The sequence below is a fragment of the Panthera pardus genome, unplaced genomic scaffold (assembly GCF_024362965.1).
Source record: "Panthera pardus isolate Hobbes unplaced genomic scaffold, ASM2436296v1 HiC_scaffold_13, whole genome shotgun sequence".
NCBI classification, from domain to species: domain Eukaryota; kingdom Metazoa; phylum Chordata; class Mammalia; order Carnivora; family Felidae; genus Panthera; species Panthera pardus.
The window spans coordinates 98,663,045-98,675,532 of record NW_026526688.1 but is presented as its reverse complement, the minus strand read 5'-3'; the positions used below and the strand labels follow the sequence as shown (position 1 = coordinate 98,675,532).

The 12,488-nt window shown below is 34.8% G+C and overlaps 1 long non-coding RNA gene across 1 annotated transcript in view; it reads right to left on the bottom strand.

Annotated features, from left to right (window-relative positions):
- LOC109246968 (uncharacterized) overlaps positions 1-12,488 on the bottom strand; it is a 96,038-nt gene that overhangs the window by 76,123 nt on the left and 7,427 nt on the right. The gene's annotated exons all lie outside the window — the stretch shown is intronic.

Below are 12,488 nucleotides of genomic sequence, written 5' to 3'. Positions count from 1 at the left end.
TGTGTCACTTAAGACTTGGTCTATAGGTTTATAGACCAGTGATCTGCTTGACAAATTCAGAAAGCTCAGCCTACCTGTTGGGCACTTCCATAGAAATTTCTCTTGAAAATAAACCAGAAACCCACAGGAAGGAACCACTAGAAGTGATTCATTGTATAACCTTTTGACTGTCCATGTATATACACTTAGATTATGCCCAATTTGAAGCATATACTGAATAACGTGATTTAAAAAGATATTAAATGGTTCTTCCAAGTTTGAGTATAACTCATTCATTTCAGTTGCCTCTATACAGAATGTGTGGAAGGAATACCAATGTCAATGCATATAGAAAGAAAATGTGTCCTCTTGGCTCAATGAAATTCGTATGGATATGTACGTTTTTCTTAATACAAGTGAAAACTTTTCAAACTCACTCCCAAGTCAATAATATATATAATAGATCAGACAACGTGATAGAAGCTTTGCAAGCCTTGTGTGTAATCCTTACAACCCACAAGATAACGTGTTATTATCTATTTAACATATGTAACATTGAGGATCAAAAAGTTAAGTAATCTGATTACATCTGCATAACAAATTAAGGGAGGGAATAGTGACTTGAACAAAAACTTTCCTGGGTCTACAACTCAAGTTCTTATTTTAGCACTGTGATACCTTTTGCAAGTTATATTCCAAGCACACCTTCAAGGCGTGTTCGTAAAATTACACTGCATGTATACTGTAAGACTTTTTCATCTCCAGTTAAATGTTAACATTTCCCAAATTTCACTCTTTTCCCTTGGAAATAAAAAATATACTCCCTCTTTCCCTCTGTCTTATAGATTACTATAGTAATAATATTTATTGAGTGTCTACTACAAGCCAACTATTCTGATCAACTGTTTCAAACATTATTATACTTAATCTTTGCAACAGCACTGTCAAGTATCATTATCTCAATTTAATACATGAAGAAAATATGGTTTAGAGTGGTTAAGTAAATTACAGAATTGGAGAATGCTAAGAGATTTGAACCACACTAGTCAACTCCAAATTCCATGTTCTCAAACATCCTCCAAAACATCTGGAAAAATGAAAATGGAAAGAAAGATACGTAAGGAAAAAATGATGAGGTAGTCTGTAGAAAAGTAAATTAAACTAGAAAGGCTACAATACATATTTTAAAATTTATTTCAAACAGTTTCCAAAAAGCATAAACAGGAGAGAAGAAAGTAAAAGTTAAAAATAACAATGAAACAGAAAAAAAAAATTAAGTTGCATAAACAACTAAACTAAAAGGAGAAAAGAAGGAAGGAAAACTGAAATAAATATTGGAAGCTCCGAATAGAAGTAGTAATAGTTTGGAGATTAAGGCATGGGAAGGGACAATATGGGAACAAAGAAGGGTTTAATATGGAACACACACACTTTGTACATGAAGGTAACCAAGATCTTAGAAGACCCCAGGGCTGACATGAGGAGATCCTGGAGCAAACCAAGACACAAAGGAAGAAAAGAAAGAGAGAGAACATGTCAGTAGTTTCATGTTTCTTTTGGCAACAAGAAGTTTCACAATTACATCTGTTTTTCCATTTCCCTTTACTTCTAGTGCTGCTGGATTTGAAACTCCAAACCTCCAGTAAATTCTGTCCTATGCCTTGGTAATCCTGCCTAGAAAAGGGGGGTATGATTATTTGAAAATAAAGTCATTCTATCCAGTTCTCCAGAATGGAGAAATTGTGTTGTTAGGATTTCATCATTTGGAATAGTACCGTTTGTCACCTCCTTCTCATTCAAAGTAGGTGAAGGAGAAATGGAGATTTAGGAGCCAAAGGCAACAACATTGACTTAACTGCAAGAAACATTTCAGCTGAAATTGGTTATTTCTCTGTGTGTATATATTTGCACCTGGGAGTCTTAGGTGATAAATTTGGCAAGTAGAACTATGACTTCTAGAGAAAATCCTGGGGCCCAACTTCACAGCACAAAATGGGCACTGGGACAATAACACCTGCATTTTGGTCTTTATATGAATATCTTTGGGTCAAGAACAGTATTTTTGGCCACAGCCTTTTCAACATTCTCTTGGATGGCTGTGAAAATCTTGTGGAGAGAATGTATTCTACTCCAGAAGTCAAAATAAATTAGAAAGACCTTCCCTTATGAAATTTATTTATTTAATGCAACTGGCGCTCGCTACCTTTGTGACTTTTGGCAAGCCACTCTCCATGGTCCTCTCTATTTTCAATCTATAGATATATTGTTTAAGGCGAAGCAATTTATAAATTTGCTTCAAGTTTCAGTTATTACATGTACTTATAATAATATGGATGAAATTAATGGCGAGGGAATAGACATTAAGCACATTTTTAATAACTGTACTGTTTAAATGATATATGTGCTTCAACCATTTAAAAACTAGGCTCATGCCAGTTATGTGTTAAATAATTGATCATGTTAAATTCTTAACATGACAACTAAAAGAACAAGTCATTAAGGCTATGCTTGTATTTCTGCTACTGAATCCAGGATGCCTCCAATACTGGTTTCACACTTAAGTGACAGACTTGGAGACCCAACTGTTTGTTCCCCCTTGCTCTTTCTCAGTAACTGCTGCCCCAGAGGATAAAGGGGCATGATGCTTACCAAGTTTAAATGTTTAACGGCACTCAGGAGTTTCCTCGCAATTTACACCTTAGAAAGCACAGCACTCTTGTAAATCTTAGAACTTACAAGTGTCCCTTTCCCCACAGGAGCCACTAATCTCACAGGAAGGGAAGGGGGGTGGAATGTCACACAGTTTAGAGATTTACAAGTCTGTGCTGAAGTTTGGGGTGTAAATTGCTGGGAAACCCAAGAGTATATTTAAATATTTAAAGCTAAGAGACACCTAGGTGTTCCTCTGTTTGAAACCTAATTAGATTGGGAGTCAGAAGGGGGAGTAGGAAGATGTCTGGCCTGATCCCAAGATTTAAACCCTCTACCCAAAAAAAAAGAGGGAGAGGTGATTGAGCTGCCTAAGTCCCATTTTCTATCAAACATTTAAATTAAAGGCCAGAAGATTGTCAGAACAGGTAGAAGTTCTACATTATACAGATGATTCGGAAGAACAAGTGCCTTGCTTCTAGAATTCCAAAATGGTCAATATTTAAGTGCCAACGATTGCAGCTTCCATAAATTATATAGGGAGCTATATAATTTATCATATATTATGACACTATTGAGAATGAATGAGGATGCATTAAGAATTATGCTGGGACATCAACTTATTAAACTGGTAAAAATTATAGCATAAGAAACATAAAGTGGGGCTGCCCAGTGAAAACTGGAAAATACTAAGGATCCCCTATTAGGTCACACTTAGGAAGAAACAGGAAGAATATTTATTAGTCATGCTTTCTCTTTTCTAAGACAATGATGATTGGGTATTTTAGAATCTTATATTCAATATATAAGATACACTTAAATTTTATAGCATAATGATCTATGGCTTAAAATTTCTCCATCTTTATTGTTTCTTAACTGGGAATATCCTGTTGGGCATTTTGACGTAGCCTCCTTCCCTTCTAACCTAGTGTTAATAGGATGCTGCCAGAGGATTGCTTTGCCATATACCCCAATCACAACCTCTGAGTTCAGTGTCTTCAAAGGTTTCAGTTCACAGTATTCTATGGTCTAGCAATTAAGAGCATTTGGAAGCAGAAAGCCCTAGGTTTGAATCCCATCTTTGTCACTTAAGAACTGTGTGATCTATGCAAATTATCTTGTTTCCTCATGTATAAAATTGAGACAAAAATAATGTCATCTACCTCCGAGGATTGTTGTAAATGCCAAATGAATTAGAACAGATAAAGTGCTAAGCATCGTGCCTGTCTCAAGTTAATGTTGAATGTATGCAGTTATTCATCGCTATTTTGTATTTGCTTTTAATGACATTTAAGTCTTTATGAACATTATTCATAATTCTAGTTTAAAAATTAAGTATACTGACAGGTATAAAATGAAAATCAGCAGTATTCTGCTGAAACCTACCTCGTCTTTGCACCACCTGCCCTTAATACTTTGCCGTTTCTTCTGGTATGTGATTTCTGACTTCTAAATAATATGCTTTTATTTCTATTTGATTTAATTTAGACATTATCTATTGCTTGTTTCCAGTCCCACACCTCATCTTATGATCTGTCATTTCTAGCTCCCATTCACATATTTTCTGTGATTTTGAGGCATGAATTAACTTGCTCCTCATTGGTATCTTTTGCTGCATATATTACAGGGTACCCTATAGTTATCTATCTTTTAGTTTGTGTATTTTTACATCTTTTCTGTCATTTTATAGGGATCATGAGGGACAGGGACAATACATGTGTTCAATTCTACCACCTGTAACTGAGGATACACTGACGGATATTATTCATCATTCTTTCCTGATGACTGATATTTTCACTGCTACTTGATACATATGTCTCAGGTCCTCATAACAAATGTCATTCTGTATATATTGGCATTACCAAGACTTACGTTACATTTGTGACTATGCTGTGCTCAATATTTCTACTTTCTTTCAACCATTCTTTTTCATAAGCTAACAAAAATTCTTTATTTTCTATAGTGGGTTGAATAGTGTCATTCTCCATCCCTCAATTCATGTCCACTGGAATCTCAGAATGTGATTACTTACATGTAGTCTTTGTAGATGGAATTAAGGAATGAATAGAGATGAGAGCCTGCTAAATTAGGATAGGTCCTAAATCTAAAGAGTCCTTATAAGAGACAGAAAAGAATACACAGAGGACACAAGAAGCCTGGGTGAAGATGAGGTGGAGATATTCGAGTAATGCTCCTTACTACCAGCTGATGGAGCCTCCTGGAGCTGAGAAAGGAAAGAAATAATTTTCTCCTAGAGCTTTGGGTGGGAGTGTGGCCCTGTAGACATCTAGCCTCTAGAACTGTGAGGGAATAAATTTCTGTTTGTATAAGTCACCAGGTATGTGGTAATTTTTTTGTGGAATCTCCAAGAAACATAATACACTCTCCAATCTATAAAGATAGGACTAGGTCAAATACTATTCATTTCTCATTTGAACATTTCAACCTTCTCTCCACTTAATTCTCCTCTCCGGTGAATTTTCTGTGCTATTTCCAGTGACACCTTTGTTCCCTTGTTACTTATCTTTTCTACCTTTCACTTTGACCAGGCTAACTACATTTTTGCTCGAGGTCACTTAAAGCTTCCTTAGATTAAGACATTTATTCAACATTACCTCTCCTTTGAATTAACTGTGTTCTTTCCACTAATTATCCATCTTTTGAAATTCTTAAATGCCTCAAGAAGTTGATCCAAATGACTCATGGTATATATCTAGTGTAAACATGAAATTGTTTATCACATGATAAAAGTTATTTTTGGCTTACTTTTACACATAAGGCATATATAGCTGTATATTTTTCCATGCTAATATCCCTAGTTACTTTATATTTTATATTACTAGTGCTATAATATGCATACTGTAAATATCTAGAGTAAAATCATAACTCCATGTTTAGAATTCTAATGAGTTAATAATAAATCTATGATAATGTGTTTTACAGATGCTAATAAAGTGGAAAAGTACACATTTTTCAGATATATCTCAGTTTTGTTTTTGTATGTAGCACCAAAGATGATAGTTAATGGCACCAGAATAATTTAAATAAGCAATCATAAATCATTTTAACAATAAAAGTACCATGCAAATAGCTCCTCAGAAATAACATCTCCCTTGCTAAAAAAAAAAAAAAAATGTATATTTCAAAAATTTATTTCAGTAACCCAAAGATACATTTTATTTTATTAACAAGGTCTATACCAGATTATTTGTGTAGGGATAGAGCTAAAATTAACTAGAATCACATTAATTTTTTCATTGCTTTCAGTGGAAGAGGAATGTTGTTCCCATGTGTTGTCTGCAATGCTATTAAAACAGAATGAATTTTTGTATTAAGTGAGTTTATTATAGGGCAATATCCATTATATTAGAAAAAGCAATGATTTTTATAATTCCTATACTTTATGGGATTTTAATTTCTTTTGTTGAAAAAGTACTTATATTTTTAAAATAAAATTATTTATGGAGCGCCTGGGTGGCTCAGTTGGTTAGGCATCTGACCTCAGCTCAGATAATGATCTCACGGTTCATGGGTTCAAGCCCCACGTTGGGCTCTGTGCTGACATCTCGGAGCCTGAAACCTGCTTCAGATTCTGGTCTCCCCCTCTCTCTCTCCGCCCCTCCCCTGATCATGCTGTCTCTTTCTGTCTCTCAAAAATAAGTAAATGTTAAAAATTTTTTTTCAAAAATAAAATAAAATTAATTATTAATTGGTAGGGTTTTTTTTTTTTGACTCTCTGTCCAGATTAAACAATGAAAAAAATAAAAAATCTCATGTTGATCCCTATTTTGCCAATAAACCCAATCTAAAATTCTAGAAATCACCTAGTTGAGGGAATTCTAGAATGTATCATTTAACAATTAGCATCTTACACATAGAATATAGGCTGAAGAGTTTAAAAACCTAATTAAGGTGTTTTAAAAGTGTATAGTGTTGACATACTCCTGAACTGCAACATATTCGTTACATATTAACTATGTTAGATGTCTTACCTTTAGAGCATTTAAGAAGATATAAGTTCCAGGGAAATAACATTTCAGGTGAAAGATCTTTCATTGCTTAAATTTATCTGGAGAAAAAATTCTGATCAGTTTGGTAAACTATGTCTATTATTAAATGAGCCAAATATTTAGATCAGAACTGCCATGCTGTAGATTAATTTTGTTATTATTTCATATCTAATATTTCCAATATTTCTCTTAATACAAATAAGCTCTCACTTCCAATATGTAAAGCAATTTATTTATTTATTTATTTACTTACTTAGAGTGTGTATGTGTGTGTACACATGCACAGGTGGGGGAGAGGGGCCAATAGAGAGAATCCTAGGCAGGCTCCACGTTCAGCATGGAGCTGGATGCAGGGCTCCATCGGGGCTCCATCCCACGACCTTGGAATCATGACCCCTGAGCTGAAATCAAGAGTCCCACACCCAACTGACTGAGCCACCCAGGCACCCTGTCTAATATGTAAAGCGATTTTTACCCATACGTATAAAGCTGCCCTTGACCAATTACCTCCATCCCCACTCCTGTAAATAGCGTAAGAATGGCTATGAAATGAGATACAAGCCAAAATAAATCACGGAGTTCTGAAAGAACATTTGTGCTCAAGTTTGGAAGAAACAAAGGAACTGTCAAACTGGAAAAGTGCCAAATCTCTTGTTTAAGCTCCCATGCATAATTGTTCCATTTTATTTTTTCACTTTTTCTTTTTTCATGTAAAACTTGCCACATCACTTGAAATTCTACCATTTAGACATTAATTTGGGATCAGCAAGCTCTTCTTTGGAAAATGCAAATAGCTTTACAAGGAGTCAGGTGTTGACAATCTTTCCCAGACTAATGTGATTTAATTTGGCCAGTCCCCATGTTATTCATCAATTCACATTGACTAATTTCCTGCTATACTTCAAGCATTTTAGAGGAATAAAGAGGCTTGAGAATGTCTTGAACCTAGTGTAGCATTGAAGCAGTACAGTGAGGACCTACAATATATTGGCACACCCTAATATTTCAGTCCCGTATTGCAGTTTTCCAATATATTTAGGTTTGTGGCCATGGTCATATGATAATTAAGTAATATATGTATGGCTTATACAACACTTTAAAACTCTTTTCCTCACTTGTTCTTTCTCTGTTTAGAGACTAAAAAATGTTTTAGTACAATTATATGTTGTAAATAGACAATGTATTGTTCAGGAAGATTGTATACCTGTTAGTTTTGGGCCAAGTGTTCTTATGTCAGTTGTGAATTTTCTCTAAACTCTCCCACTTCTACACTATACTCCCAGATTCTGAGACTAGGCATGTCCCTCGTCACAGAGAATGATTCAAGTCTAGAGAAAGTAGCTCAATAATTGCATCTGGTTAGTCTTGCCACGTTGGCTTCTAGTTGCTCCAAGAGGGGTTTGCTTCTCTCAGTTTTCTGGTTTCTTAACGCTTGCTTCTTGTTTTACTTCAAAGTCTTTTGGTGCTTGGACTCCTTTCCCTCGAACTGCGATCCTAATACCTGTTGCTTAACATTTAAAATGCCATCTTCTGGGGCGCCTGTGTGGCTTAGTTGGTTAAGTGTCCCACTTTGGCTCAGGTCATGATCTCAAGGTTTGTGAGTTCAAGACCCGCATTGGGCTCTTTGCTGATATCTTGGAGTCTGGAGCCTGGTTTGGGTTCTGTGTCTCCCTCTCTCTCTGCACCGCCCAGCTCCCCACACTCATGCTCTGCCTTTCTCTCTCAAAAATAAACTTTAAAAAAAAATTCTTGAATGCCACCTTCTGTGTGCATCTCTCAATATCTAAATTGAGTTTTTAATCTTTGGTTGCTTGCAATTGCTCACACCTTCAATGTCTGGATAGTCACGTTTGTCTTCGACACAGGTACTTTTGAATTGAAACATTCACACCTTCTTTAAATATCTTTCCATAAAATTTTCTCCTGGTATTCTTATTTTGTCATCTTTAAAATGAGCCAATCTCTGTTTTCTCTCACCTGAAACTCTTTGGTGCAGGAACTGTTCTTATTTATCTTACATGTTTATCCTCTGTTATAGTGTTTAACACAAAATTGACACTCTAATACATGTTTGTCTTTTTTATTAATAATAATAACAATATTAATACTAATAGCTAAAATTCCATACCACTTGTGTTTTGTCAGTCATTGTTCCAAAAGTTTTAAATACATGACCCAGTCTATTTTCATAGAGACTATATGAGCTAGTTATTAGCTAGTTAGTGGTACTATTTACAAATAAGTAAACTAAGACACAGGGTGAGTGAGTAAATTGCTTAAGGTCAAAAAACTTACTGGGGAAAAAAACAAAATTTGGGCCCCAGAAATCAGGTTCCAGAGTCTATGATCTTTATCCCTTTGCAAATTAAGGAATGGATATTTACTCATTATCCCTCATTTAGTGCTACAATGGTTTCCACATTCAATGGACCTACTTCTATGCATGTGAGGAGATGTACACCAGAGACAGGAAGTCATACACAAATGATGTCAGCCTAAAGAAAAAGTTCACCTGTCACAATATTTTGACTTGTATTGTACTTGACTCTACTTTCCCCATCTTCCTTCCTCGTGGTTCTCAAATCCTAAAATTCATCAGTCAGGTTATATGTTTCTATAATACAGGAAGTCTATATTAGGCTAACCTAGAAATCTAATCATATTGTTTTAAGGAAAAATTCATTTTGAGTTCAAAACAAAAGACACATAAATACATTTTTCAGTATCACGTGTTCTCAAGTTAAGGTCCTGACTGTGTATACACACACACACACACACACACGTCCACACACACACACACACACTTATTTGTTTCATTTAAATTAGGAAGCCCCTTGTTGCAATTTACACAATATTTCCCTTTCCTAAACAATATTGCTTCTATATAGATTTACTCTAAGAGCCTATAACTAATAAGTGGATTAATTACTGAACTATTTAATGAAAGGGTGGTCTGACTAAAGTCCAGTGAGAGCAAAGGAAGCAAAGCTGCTCAAAGTAAAATGAAATCATGAATGCTCTCCACATAGACATTAATGAAGACAGTAAATGGAAATGTGAAGTTTAAACGATATGGCAAAATAGTAGGAACTTTTTTTTTAATTTTTCCTTGTTATAGCAGAGGAATAAAACCACTTATATTGGGCCACATCTACTGGGCTCCAAAGATTAAGTTGGTTTTGTTGATTCTTGTTTTGTTTTTTTTTTTTTTTTTTTTGAACTTTGGTAATGAATGTGTTGGTAATAATTTCACTTTGGCTTTTAAATCCTCAATGTTTGGGCACCTGGGTGGCTCAGTCAGTTAAGCGACCAACTCTTGATTTGGGCTCAGGTCATGATCTCATGGTTTGTGGGTCCGCATCAGGATCTATGCTGGCAGTGCAGAGCCTGCTTGGGATTCTCTCTCTCTCTCTCTCTCTCTCTCTCTCTCTCTCTCAAAATAAAGAAATAAACTTAAAAAAAACCCTCAATGTCAAATACAGTGTACTAATGTACTCTTTGTCACAATTGAGAATCTGTTTGTTTACAGTAATCTATAGTCAGAATTATACCAGAAATATAGTTGGCTGGTTTTCATGTGTAGATATTGTTCTACAACATATATCAGGAATTAAAACTTATTATGCATTTTTTTACACTGAGTCATCTGTAGCCAGAATGTTTAAGGCTATATATCATTAAAATACACCATGTCAAATACAAAAGCAGATATCTTCAAAGGTCTACAAATCAGTTGTATAGCTAGGCATCTTCATCTGATAATGGAGAAAGGCCATTTGGGGAGGGAAAAAATGCAGAAGTCAAACAGCTCATTCATAACCAGACAAAGACAAGAAGTCAGTCATTATCATGTGGTAACTAATGATGTCTACTTTGAAAGTCAAATGAGCAAAACTACATAGAATCTTCTTCTGGAGTCAGACTGCCAAGAGTCAGATTCTGACTGTGTCATTTATTACATACTATGCTATCATTAAGTAACTATCTCTCTGTGCCTTAAGCTTTTCTGAACACTCAGAAATAGTAATTACCTCATAGGAAGTGTGACGACTAATCAAGTCAATATTTGTAAACTGCATACAACAAAGCCTGGGACAAAATAAGCCCTCCATAAGTGTTAGTTATGGGATAGTTTCTCTTAGAATTAGACATGATAGAACAATTATAAGATACTTCTAATCCATTATTTAAAGATCCCAAAATAGAGGTCAAGTCTAGTAACATCTTAAAATTTTGAAGAATTCAGTACTGAATTAAAAGCTAGAACTTTTGAATACCTTCAAAATATCCTTTGATCAAAAGGGCTTAATAGCATTTTATATTATTTTATAAATGTTTAAGTTTTTCTACTTTTTAGTTGTTATTTTATATGTATAATAATAAAGATATTTAAAAAATGATAAAACAGATCTCTCAGCTTTTACAGTGTGAGTGGGCTTTAGTTTATCATGGAGATATTATAGAAATCATAAGTAAGTTTTTCACTAATTCTCTCATTGAAAATATGAACTACTGGTCAAAAGATACAATGAGTTGTTTTTTTGTTTTTCGCTTTTTTTTAAGATTTTATTTTTAAGTAATCTCTACACTCAATGCGGGGCTCCAATGTACAGCCCTGAGATCAACAGTCACATGCTCTTCTGACTGAGCCAGCTAGGTGCCCCAAAAGATGCAATGGGTTTTAAACAGACCCATTAATCCAAAACTACCAAATATATATGTTCACACAAGTATTGGACATATATACCATGTATTGATATATAGTAGCTGAGATCCAATGACATGATAAATATTTTCATACATGGGAAGTGAGTCCCCAGAATTGCAAAGTTGTTATGGTGTATGCCACTGGCCGGCTGAACAATTGGAAGATGGGAGTGGAAGCAAGGAGGTGGGGCTCCTGAAAAGAAAAGTACTAAGATTGCCCTCTGTGACTTGGTTCTCCCTGTTCCCTCTCGGGGTTAAAGCTTGGGACTGGGAAGAAATAGATCCCCTTCCCCTCTATTGTGAAAGGGGGCTGAAAAAAATGGCTGTTGACTTGCTGCTTGGGATATGGCATTATGATACCACAGCAGCATTATAAAGCTCCTGACCTAAGGAAATAGGGACAAAAACCACAACTTTCAACCTACTACTGAGCCAAGTTGTCATCTGACTCTGTGATTGGATCTCTGATAGGCTGGAAGTATTTATAAAAATAGAAATTGTCAAACTCTATTTTAATAACTGCATCTTATCTGGATTAGAAGGAAGCAACTTCAAAACAACAGGATTGCTGAAGAGGGGAAAAAATAATAAAATAAAAAAATCAAAGAAAAGCAAGCAAATGCATATACATGCATACATACCAATAACAACAAAACAAAATCAAAATCCCTAAAACTTTCCTACCAAAGTACTTACAGTTCAAAATGCAGATGTACTTACAATCTGCATTATTAGATCATTCAAGCAATTAAATAATAAATGATAGGGTATCAAATTAAACAACCAAATACACATTCACTCCAGGAGAAATCAATGTTATAATCAGTCTGAGAATTTGAAATAATTAACGTCGGGATGCTCAAAAAAAGTGATATACTCAACACAAATAAATGCATGAAACAAAAATAAGCAGTCATAAATAAGAATGGTAAATATGTGAAAGAATAAATTACTAAATTAGAAATGTTTTCCATAAAAATTGTTTACTGAAAGGAAAATTCTAAATATAGTCAGTATCAGCCTTGTGTGACCTACATATAAGAAAGTCAACTCCAAACCAGCATAAAGAAATTTTTATATATGTAACATGATGCATTGTTTCAGAATCCCCACCAGAGATATAAAAGCGATTCAAATGAATAA